At 36.4% G+C, this 12,683-nt stretch overlaps 1 protein-coding gene across 1 annotated transcript in view; it reads left to right on the forward strand.

Moving 5' to 3' along the window:
- ADGRL3 (adhesion G protein-coupled receptor L3) overlaps positions 1–12,683 on the forward strand; it is an 819,557-nt gene that overhangs the window by 487,159 nt on the left and 319,715 nt on the right. The window lies entirely within an intron of this gene.

The following is a 12,683-nucleotide window of genomic DNA, read 5'->3' on the forward strand; positions in this document are numbered from 1 at the left end:
CTGCTTAAGATACTTTCTCCCTCCCCCCACCCCCGGCTCACGCATGCAGATTCTCGCTCTAAAAAAAAATTAAAATTTTAAAAATTAAAAAAAATATATACTGCATATGGGAAGCAAACTAGTGAAAACATATGAAAGTGAGGTTATCTTCCAAAATGTTTATTGCTAAAAATATCTTATGGAAAACATCATGATGTATAAGACCTATGGAGTTAGTTGTCCAGATGAATTTTCCTAAATAGATGTAAAATCAAAATACTATGAAAGAGCCTTCTTAAATTTTTTTGTATCTTAATCATTAATTTATGAAACTAGAAAAATTGAATCAATTGGCTTAGGAAGCACTCCATTCAAATATTACAATTCAACATAATATTTCATTAAAATGAGTAAGTGATAAAAGGAAAATATATGTAAATTTTAATATTTTCATTTTATTGTTGGGGAATTTCTCAAATGGTAAGGTATCACAGTTCCTGTGAATGCTGTAAAATTTTTTAATTGCTTTAAAATTTTTCAAAACCCTTCTATAGAGCCCAAAGACTTTTACACAATTAATTTTTATCTGGCAGACTCAATAATGATGTCGCCCCCCCCAAAATAAATCCATATCCAAAACCTGTGAGATTTTACTTTAAATGACAAAAGGAACTTTGTAGATGTGATTAAATTAAAGATCTGGAGTTGGGGAGATCATACTGGATTATCCAAGTAGATGGAAGGTAATCATAAATGTCCTTATGGAGCAAGCAATGTTGGAAAGCAGGATATATGACAAGAGAAGCAGGGGTTGGAGGGAAACACATGAAGACAGAGGAAGGCATCACCAGTCAAGGAATGCAGGCAGCATCTATGAAGCTGGAGGGAACAAGGAAAATTTTTTTTCCCCTAGAGCCTCCAGAATGAACACAATTAACTTTAGCCCTTAAGACCCACTTCAGACTTCTGACATAAGTGTTGTTTGAAACCTCTACGTTTGTGGTAATTTGTTACAACAGCAATAGGATACCAATAAAATTTTTTATAATATCTTTTCCCTAAAAATATTGATATTGTTTTTTTTAAAAAATCATTGTTTGCTTCAGATATGGGCTTAAAGACATAGTTTTGCTTTCTAAATAAAGATTATCATATTTTTCTCATGATATTTTTATTTTTTATTTTTTTTAAAGATTTTTATTTACTTATTTGACAGAGAGAGACACAGTGAGAGAGGGAACACAAGCAGGGGGAGTGGGAGAGGGAGAAGCAGGCTTCCCGTGGAGCAAGGAGCCTGATGCGGGGCTCGATCCCAGAACCCTGGGATCACGACCTGAGCCAAAGGCAGACGCTTAACAACTGAGCCACCCAAGGGCCCCTCTCATGATATTTTTAAAATATAAGCCTAGAAACCTTCTGTAATAGACTGGCGAGATGTAGGATGTGCAGCATGCCATTATAGACAGAAGTCATGTTAATTCTCTTTATAAATGTATCATACCCTAGGCAATCCTAAGTCAAGTTAGTATTTAGTAAAATTAATTTTACTATATTACACTTGTCTACTATTTATGTGAGGCAGCAAAAAAAAAAGTGATGAGTAAATAAGGAGTTGATTGTGAATATAAGAGCTACATAAATAGGATGAATAAATGTAGTGAGTTTCCATGCAAATTTTCTTATTTTGTTATTATTAACATATAATGTATTATTTGTTTCAGGGGTACAGGTCTGTGATTCATTAGTCTTACACAACACACAGCACTCACCACAACACATACCCTCCCCAATGTCCATCACCCAGCAACCCCATCCCCCCACTGGCCTCCCCTCCAGCAACCCTCAGTTTGTTTCCTGAGATTAAGAGTTTCTTATGGTTTGTTTCTCTTTCTGGTTTCTTCTGGTTTCATTTTTTCCTCTCTTCCGCTATGATCCTCTGCCTTGTTTCTTAAATTCCATGTATCAGTAAGATCATATGATAATTGTCTTTCTCTGATTGACTTCTTTCACTTAGCATAATACCCTCTAGTTCCAGCCACGCTGTTGCAAATGACAAGATTTCATTTTTTTGATGACTGTGTAATATTCCACTGTGTATGTACGTATGTATGTATGTATATACCACGTCTTCTTTATCCATTCATCTGTCGATAGACATCTTGGCTCTTTCCATAGTTTGGCTACTGTCGACATTGCTGCTATAAACATTGGGGTGCAGGTGCCCCTTCGGATCACTACATTTGTATCTTTGGGGTAAATACCCAGTAGTGCAATTGCTGGGTCGTATGGTAGCTCTATTTTCAACTTTTTGAGGAACCTCCATACTGTTTTCCAGAGTGGCTACACCAGCTTGCATTCCCACCAACAGTGGAGGAGGGTTCCCCTTTCTCTGCATCCCCGCCAACATCTGTCATTTCCTGACTTGTTAATTTTAGCCATTCTGACTGATGTGAGATGATATCTCATTGTGGTTTTGATTTGTATTTCCCTGATGCTGAGTGATGTTGAACACTTATTTCATGTGTCTCTTGGCCATTTGTCTTATCTTCTTTGCAGAAATGTCTGTTCATATCTTCTGCCCATTTGTTGATTGGATTATTTGTTCTTTGCGTGTTGAGTTTGGTAAGTTCTTTATAGATTTGGGATACTAGCCCTTTTTTGGATATGTCATTTGCTAATATTTTCTCCCATTCTGTCAGTTGTCTTTTGGTTTTTGTTGGCTGTTTCATTTGCTGTGCAAAAGCTTTTTATCTTGATGAAGTCCCAATAGTTCATTTTTGCCTTTGTTCCCCTTTCCTTTGACAATGTGTCTAGGAAGAAGTTGCTACGGCTGAGGTTGAAGAGGTTGCTGCCTGTGTTCTCCTCGAAGATTTTGATGGATTCCTGTCTCACATTTAGGTCTTTCATCCATTTTGAGTCGATTTTTATGTATGGTATAAGGAAATGGTCCAGTTTCATTGTTCTGCATGTGGCTGTACAATTTTCCCAACATTTGTTGAAGAGACGTTTTTTCCATTGGAATATTATTTCATGTTTTGTTGAAGATTAGTTGACCATAGAGTTGAGGGTCCATTTCTGAGTTCTCTATTCTGTTCTATTGATCTATGTGTCTGTTTTTGTGCCAGTACCATACTGTCTTGACGATGACAGCTTTGTAACAGAGCTTGAAGTCCAGAATTGTGATGCCACCAGCTTTGGTTTTCTTTTTTTTTTAATATTTTATTTATTTTTTTGACAGAGACACAGCAAGAGAGGAAACACAAGTGGGGATGAGTGGGAGAGGGAGAAGCAGGTTTTCCGTGGAGCAGGGAGCCCAAAGCGGGGCTCGATCCCAGGACCCTGGGATAATGACTGGAGCTGAAGGCAGGCTCCCCCAGCTTTGGTTTTCTTTTTCAACATTCCTTTGGCTATTCGGAGTCTTTTCTGGTTCCATACTAATTTTAGGATTATTTGTTTCAGTTCTGTGAAAAAAGTTGATGGTATTTTTATAGGGATTGCATTGAATGTGTAGATTGCTCAAGGTAGCATAGACAGTTTAACAATATTTGTTTTTCCAGTCCATGAGTGTGGAATGTTTTTCCATTTCTTTGTGTCTTCCTCAATTTCTTTCATGAGTATTCTGTAGTTTTCTGAGTACAGATCTTTGCCTCTTTGGTTAGATTTATTCCTAGGTATCTTATGGTTTTGGGTGCAGTTGTAAATGGAATTGACTCCTTAATTTCTCTTTTTTCTGTCTCGTTAGTGTATAGAAGTTCGATTGATTTTTGTGCATTGATTTTATATCCTGCTACTTTACTGAATTCTTCGCAGATGATATGATACTTCATGTGGAAAACCCAAAAGACTCCACCCCAAAACTGCTATAACTCATACAGAAATTCTTACATCTTTATAGAGGAATTTCTCACAATAACTGACTTGTAATACTTGAATTAAATCCATATATATGGACTTCCAAGTCTGCTCTGTATGTATTAATTCAATTTTGTTTTACCAACATTTAATGAAAATCTAGTTATCTTTAAAATATTGCAATGTTCAGATGCCCCCAATAACATAAATATGACTAGCACCTAACTTCCAAGAACCCATGATCTCTTCATCATTCTATCATCCTGCAAGTAATCAGATCAAGGTAGAATCAATGCCTAGGAAGGAAACTCAGTACCATTTAATTAATATATTTTATAAACATATTATCTTCTCTCTATGCTAATTGCTTTTCAACTTCAATTAGAACAGAAATCAATGCGGTATAGAATAGTAAGTGATACAGAGAAAAAAGAAGTGGCTGTTTCTAAGTACATCTCTATGGCAAAGACGTATTACCTATGCTCTTTGTCCATTCCTATCACATTTTCCCTGTCTTCATGTTACCTAGTTCTCTCAAGCATTGGAGACTATAACATAGTGGTTTAGAGTGAGCCTGGGAATTGATGTTCTGACTTTGCCAATAACTAGCTAAATTCTCATGAAGTTGTTCTACTATTCTGTGAATGAGACTCTTCACATATAAAATAGGGATGGTAATCAACTCATAGACTTTCTGTGAAAATTAAAAAGAAATATATGCTAAAGCCTAGTACGGTGATGACCACATTAGAAATGCTATTCCACTGAATCTGCATGTTGCCTCTCACACGTTTTTCAGTGCCATCATGCACTGGGGCTTGGAATGATATAATGCTGGTAACTTATCTCAGCATTTGGGGAGCCCCCTGGCATCCTAGAGTTACAGCTTTCTCTAGTTCTCTTGACTACTGGTGTAATTTTACAAGACTTCTGTCTCAATTCTCCATTTTTCATTTCAGATCACATCTGAATTTTGAGTCCTACTCAAATACAAGGGCATCTGCCATATGATTTAGCTCTTAAACCAGTTCTCTCTTATGAGGTTACTCTTTTTAATCCCAACATGATGACTAAGCCACATCAGACAACTTTTTTTCTGAATCTACACTCAACCTACTGGGTTTCTGTGGGTTCTTTTATCACCTAAACTTCAGGCTCTGCACCCCTCTGGACTTGACTGCTGGTACTGGCAATTGCATGAATCACACCAAGCTTGCCATGGAGTTTGGGCATTGTATCTTTTATTTTCATGCTTTTCTCACTGGTGTTAGCTTTTTTTTTTTTTATTACCAATTAATTTACTTTCAGTCCTATTTCTTGTCATAGACAGCAAGAAGTACGGAGCTATCAATGTACTCAAGTGTCTCCAGGTGGACCCTGACCACATTCATTTATTATAGGAGTCTCCACAACTGTCTCCAGGTAGTAACAGTGGAATTTAATTTTAAAGCAACCTAAAGCCATCCTTCATTTTTTATAGGTGAAGAAACTGAGACTCAGATTAAGTAAAATAGTCAATGATTATGTAGTTAGAACTTACTGACTCTTTTTTTTTTTAAAGATTTTATTTATTTATTTGACAGAGAGAGACACAGCGAGAGAGGGAACACAAGCAGGGGGAGTGGGAGAGGGAGAAGCAGGCTCCCCGCAGAGCAGGGAGCCCGATGTGGTACTCGATCCCAGGACCCTGGGATCATGACCTGAGCCGAAGGCAGTCGCTCAACCGACTGAGCCACCCAGGTGCCCAGAACTTACTGACTCTTTAATTGTCAATCAAGTTCTCTTTCCGTCATGCTACTCTCTCTTTTAATTTCAGAGTAGTCTTTCTATAGCCTAGAGATGGAAGGAGTGATTAAAGCATACTCTCAAAAATATAAAAGATCTAAATATATCCTCTTTAACTGAAATTTGGCATTCTAGCCCAGTTCCTCATTTTAATTCAAATGCTTTCAGAAAAATTTTAGAATTCAAAATGGTCCTAATGTGACTGATTATTTGGTCTTTGTTTGCCTTCAGTGTGGCCCATAATTAAGACAATTAATGATGGCATATTGAGATATCAAAAAAACCAACTTTCTCCATATTATGAGAAATCAGTTTTTCTGTGCATAGTGCTAGATTTCAAGCTGTATGGCCTTTCTCATAAATTTATTTCAAAATTGCCTCATGAAAGCCTGTAAGTGAACATTTTTAGAGAAGGTGGGCTATGTAATTTGCTTTTATGTTCACTATACACTAAATCACTACACACTAACCATTTGCTTTTTGGAATCCTTCACATAGGCATCCAAATTTCTGTGACAAATCTTTTCTTGTCTCAGTTTTTAGAAGAGCTTGAAATAAGTTCAGTGCTCAATAACATTGAAATTTCATAGTTGCCAAAAACTATCTGCAGTTAAAAGGCACACACACACACACACACACAACTAATGGAATTATAGAGAGAATTAATATCTCCCAAAAAGCAGAACATAAAATTTCCTTAACTGTGGTTTTCCTTGACTTGTTGCCTTTCATATTCCCTGACCTCTTAGAGAACTCATTGATAAGAGGAAAGGCTCAGAAGGAAGATCATATTTAAATTTGTTGGAAACAAAATACATTTATTCCTACAACAAAGCTTCCTTTTTTTTCTTCTGTGTTCATTCTGATTGTTCAAGTGCCAATAGAACTGATAACTGCTTACTTGTGTGTATCAGAGTCTAATAGAAACTGTTTTTATGGCAGTATTCTGGTCCTATCCTGATCTATTACTTACCAAGAGATAACTAATCCAATGTAACTTCAAAAAAAAACAAAAACAAAAACAAAAGGCTGCCGAGTAAAGGAATATTATTGGGGATATTAACAAGGCAAAGCTCTAAGAATTCCTCATTCCTACTTTATCATGCACTTTCTAACGCTCATATTAAATGGGTTCAAAACAAGCTTGGATCTCATCAATTATGACTGACTGCCCTGCAGCAGATGGTATGTGTTACTCTTTTTAAGAATGAGTGATAAGTGTAAAGCAAGAAACATATGCTATTCTCTGTCTTTAGGACTCAGCAGTCCTCAGTCATTTATCAATATTTGCCCCTCGGTTTGTGATTAGCACTGATTCTAATATAAAATTCAAGAGTTTATGATGAGTTATATTACTTGATTGAAACTTACCAGTGGCTGCTCCTTGTGAGAATCAGATGATATTTTCTAAAATGTTGAAATACCTTATTTTTATCCACGGGCAGTATCTTGAACACCAGTAGGAGCTGTTCACTAAAAATCCCATTTATCATAGGTCCCAAATTGTTGAAGATCCAGAGTTGATAAGAACCAACGCAGAGGGACACCTGGGTGGCTCAGTCAGTTAAATTTCTGCCTTCAGCTCAGGTCATGATCCCAGGGTTCTGGGATTGAGCTCTACCTGGTCTTCCCGCTCCTGCTCTCTCGCTATCTCTATCCCTATCTCTGTCTCTCTCTCTCAAATAAGTAAGTTAAAAAAAAAATCTAAAAAAAGGAACCAACGTAGGAAGACTATGGTTGCCATTTTATTTTACCTATGTAGTAGAGGTCAGGACATATTTTTAATTCTGTGTTGGATATTAGGAATGAAGAGTCTAATTATTTCCAAATTAATCTAATGCTTTTGAAATTTGATTTATTTCTTCAATGTAAACACTTCAAGGTTATTTGACTTAAATGATATACACAACAGAATTAAAATAATTTCTAGCACATAATTAGTGCTTAATAAGAGTTTGCTATTATTTTAATGTCTTCTGTACTGTACCGTATGGATAGAGTATTTAGCTTATTGTTGAAAACACTATAACATAAAACTGTGACTACCAAGATAGAGAAAATACTGTATACTCCCAATTTAACTTTTTGAGATATTCTATCTAGACGTGTTTTTAAGTGTTAAAATTCTGACATTGACTAGACTTCATCTATCTTCGAATTTTTTTAGTAGATTGTAGTCTTTTATAGAGACTCCAATCTAATTTTATATTAGTGGTGGTTGCTAGGTAACTCTGATATAAATTAATCATTAAACATTTAGCAGCTCAGTCTCTGATTGGAGGGGAAACAGGAGTGACTTAGCAGCTGACAGCTCAGGAAACAATTGATTGAAAAAGAAAATCTTGAGGTGTTTAATAAAAATAGACCATAACTCCTTGACTTGATTTTCTTCTTCTTTGTCATAATCAAAAAGGAGAGAATAATTGCTAGAAAAAAGAGCTTTTTCCTGAGAGTAGATATTGTTCACTGAACAAGTACCAAGTGCCAATACTACACTAAATGCTTTGTGTAAAATGTTATTTTATTCTCATAGCAATCTATTTAGATGATACAATTTCCGTTTTAAAAATAAGGAACCTAGGAATATAAATTAAGTAGCTTAGTTTGTCCAAGTTCCCATGCCTGGCAGGTGGATGGGAAGGGGTAGTAGGAATTTGAAAACAAGTGTTTCCCTTTGATTCAGGTGTTCTTGCTCTTCTCATTATGCTAAGGAAGGCAGATAAAAATATCTTCCTGTCTGAGAATTGACAAGACTAAATAGCTCTCTTTTAAAGTCTTCTTTTACCGCCCTCTATCCTGGTGCTTCCAAAGTAGAATCGGGTGTGAAGTTAGCCTGACTTTAAAGGAATTTTCATCAAGAAGTAGGAATCATTGTTAGAACCTAATGTTAGAACAAGGAGGGAGAGAAACTGCAGTTGGTGAGTAGAATGATCATTATCACTTATTCTGTAACTCTTGTTCTGAATTGAGTATTATTTATAATATTCTGTTGCTGTTAATAATTGAACTTTTACATTAGTTTTCCACTGCTACTATACTGAATTACCACAAACATGGTGGCTTAAAACCCTACAAGTGTGTTCTCTTACAGGTACAGAGGCCAGAAGTCTAAAATAAGGGTCCTGACAGGCTTCTTTCCTTTTGAAGATGTCAGGGGAGAATCTGTTGCCTTGTCTTTTCCATCTTCCAAAAGCCACTGGCATTCTATGGCAATGTGTCCTCTTCTTCCAACTTCAAAGCACATCACTCTACCTCTACTTCTGTCCTTACATCTCTCTGACGTCAACCCTCTTGCCTCCCTTTCATAAGGACCCTTAGGATTAGATTGGACCCACCTGGATGATTCAGGATCATCTCATCTCAAAATCCTTAAATTAATCACATTTGCCAAAAAAAAAAGTGTTTTTGTTTGTTTGTTTTTTGCCATGAAAGGTAAAATATTCACAGGTTCTGAGGATTAGGGCATGGACATCTGGGGAGAGGACATTATTCAGGTTTGTTTTAATTAAGTACAGATGTTTACTTTTAAAAGTTCAATTCAGTATAGAAAACATGTGAAACTACTTATTTTTTACATAGTGTTTTATTAGGTTCAGGTGTACAATATAGTGATTCAGCAATTCCAGGTGCTCATCACAAGTGTCATCCTTAATCCCCATTTCCTATTTTGCCTATCCCCAAACCCCCATAACCATCCGTTTGTTCTCTATAGTTAAGAGTTTGTTTCTTGATTTCTTTCTCTCTTTTTCCTTTGCTCATTTGTTTTGTTTCTTAAATTCTACATATGAGTGAAATCAGATGGTATTTGTCTTTCTCTGACTGGCTTACTTCACTTAGCATAATACTTTCTAGCTCTATCCATTTTGTTGCAAATGGTAAAATTTCATTTTTTTTGATATATCACTTTTTCTTTATCCATTCATCAATCAGTGGACACTTGGGCTGCTTCTGTATCTTGGCTTTTGTAAATAATGCTATCAACATGGGGTGCATGTATACCTTTGAATTAGTGTTTTTGTATTCTTTGAGTAAATCCTCAGTAGTGTGATCATTGGATTGTAGGGTAGTTCTAGTTTTAATTTTTTTTTTAAAGATTTTATTTATTTATTTGACAGAGAGAGACACAGCGAGAGAGGGAACACAAGCAGGGGGAGTGGGAGAGGGAGAAGCAGGCTCCTGGTCGAGCAGGGAGCCCGATGCGGGGCTCAATCCCAGGACCCTGGGATCATGACCTGAGACGAAGGCAGACGCTTAACCGACTGAGCCATCCAGGCGCCCCTCTAGTTTTAATTTTTTGAGGAGCCTCCATATGGTTTTCTATGGTGGCTGCACCAGTTTGTATTCTCGTTGATAGTGCACGAGTGTTCCTATTTCTCCACATCCTTGCCAACACTTGTTTCTTGTGTTGATTTTAGCCATTGTAATAGATGTGAGGTGATATCTCATTGCGGTTTTGATTTGTCTTTTCCAGATGGTAAATGGTGTTGGACATCTTTTCCTGTGTCTTTTGGCCATCTGTATGTTGTCTTTGGAGAAGCATCTGTTTTCTAGTTCTTAATGATCAGGTATACCTGATTATCAAATATCAGTGATCACAGAATGCTCATATAATATCTAGGAATAAATGAGCAATCCATGGCTGATTTCAGACTGTGGAATAAATTGAAACCAGCCACTTGCCTTTTTCCTCTACAATGAAATGTCTTTTTTTTTGTTTTTCTTGGTTACATAGATAGTAAGTAAGCTAATAATAAAAATATTACAAAAATACATATGAAGATGAAAGTGAAGTTTACTTTAGTTTCTACCCCTGGAGATAAATTCAACTAACATCGCCATGACCATTCTTTTAGGTATTACTTCATGTGTGTGTATATATACATGATTTTATGCAGATAGGATCAATATTTATATGTATATCTGTGTGTATGTATGTGTATATACATGTGTGCATGTGTGTAGTGTATATTCTTCACAGTTTTCTATGCACTCAGATGTCCTTTGGAGAATTTTACATGAATATTGATTTAAATACGTCTCTGTGTGTATTTACAAAAACAGGATCATATTATACACATCTTGCTTTTCTCTCTATCGGACTATGCTATACAATGTCTTACAAAGTTTCCCATAAGTCAGCTGGTATAATTTTATTTAATTCTTTTTAAGGGCTTTAAAGTAGTTCATGGTTTGATGTAGAGACAATGTATTCAGTCATTACCCTACTGGTGGATTTTTTTTTTTTTTTTTTTGCTTCGTTATGTCAGAAGGTGAATGATGTTGAAACCTTTATCTTTACTGGTAAGATTATCTTGCTTGACCTGCTAGAATCATCTGCTTTATCTTCTTTTTTTTTTTTTTTTTAAAGATTTTATTCATTTGACAGAGAGAGACACAGTGAGAGAGGGAACACAAGCAGGGGGAGTGGGAGAGGGAGAAACAGGCTTCCCGCGGAGCAGGGAGCCCGATGCAGGACCTGATCCCAGGACCCTGAGATCATGACCTGAGCCGAAGGCAGACGCTTAACGACTGAGCCACCCAGGCGCCCCTGCTTTATCTTCAACAGCAATGAGGCACTATCCCCCAAGTTCCACTTGACACAAGAGAACTTTTCTGCTGACCAGAGTTAATGGTACATACCCTGGAGTAAAGCTGAGAGGGACTGAAACTGTGACCTTTCATTCTCCAGCAAAGTGACTGACCCAATACCATTGACACCTTTGCTGATATTTGAGGCATGTGCTTTACGTATCTCTACAGTCATTTGATTGGGAGAGTTTCATAAAGTAACCGTGGGAGTGTCTTATGACATCTGTCACAGGTAGTGCCGCTAACTTAATGAAAATACCTGTTAGAGGAGAAACAAAGTAACTTCGAACTACTCAAAAAAGGAGGGACTGTTACACCGATGAACTAATTTCTGTGGGGGCAGCAAAGCTGGAAATTTTGTTTCTATTTTTTACCTTAATGATCTACTTTAATTAATGATCACCTCCTTGAAGTCTTTTTCCTCCATGATTTTACTGATAATATTTTATCAAAAAATTATCTGAAACTTCCTTTTGAGTCAAACCTTATTTTCACGGAAGTCATCTTCAATATCTCTGCAGTAATTGTGACCATTTATCATCTCCTTTACTAAACACTTCCTCTGACTTACGTGAAAATATTTTCTACATAATATCTCTCTAATTGCATTCTCTCATTTTTCTTTCTTATTTCTTTTTGGCATTTCTTTCTTTCCCTCTTTTCCATACTTTCTTTCATTCCCCTCTATTTTTCAAACTCCATTAAAAAAAAAAAAAAACTATACAATCACAGTACTGGTTGTTGGAGTTTTATATACCTTCTACCTGACCATAAGCCATTTAATCTTTCTCTCTGACTCTCTCATTGATAGTGTCAATATGTCTTTAAATTTTGAAGAGCCTTTCCCCAGTTCAATCTCATATTACAATTATTATACTTTGTTGAATTTTTATACTTTGAAGAACTCAATGTTTCTACTCCTTCAATAAATATGCAATGGGTAGCTTCAGTGTTTTTCACTATGCATGAAAAAATGTGAATTTTTATCTTGAAAATTATTATTGCTCCATAGCAATCCCTTCATATCCCTAAACTATCGTATAATTTCATTTTTTATAAAGCTTCCCTGTATGGAATTTAGAACTCAGGGGAAAATGCCAAAATCCATGATCAGAAGTATTTAGAGTTAAGGAGTTTTTGTTGTTTTCTTCCTAGCTTTGTAAGGCTTGATCTCCACTTTCGTGAAAAGAAAAACAATAATTGGAATAGTAACACAAAGTGCATCCTTTTTTTTTTTTTTTAAGATTTTATTTATTTATTTGACAGAGAGAGACACAGTGAGAGAGGGGACACAAGCAGGGGGAGTGGGAGAGGGAGAAGCAGGCTTCCCTCTGAGCAGGGAGCCCGATGCGGGGCTCGATCCCAGGACCCCAGGATCATGACCTGAGCCGAAGGCAGACGCTTAACGACTGAGCCACCCAGGTGCCATTCTATTATCATGCTTTCACTCACTATTAACACTGTTTAAGTTTCCTACA

Source organism: Mirounga angustirostris, unplaced genomic scaffold, assembly GCF_029215605.1.
Source record: "Mirounga angustirostris isolate CCGP_5_RB_7025 unplaced genomic scaffold, mMirAng1.0.hap1 SCAF_2, whole genome shotgun sequence".
NCBI classification, from domain to species: domain Eukaryota; kingdom Metazoa; phylum Chordata; class Mammalia; order Carnivora; family Phocidae; genus Mirounga; species Mirounga angustirostris.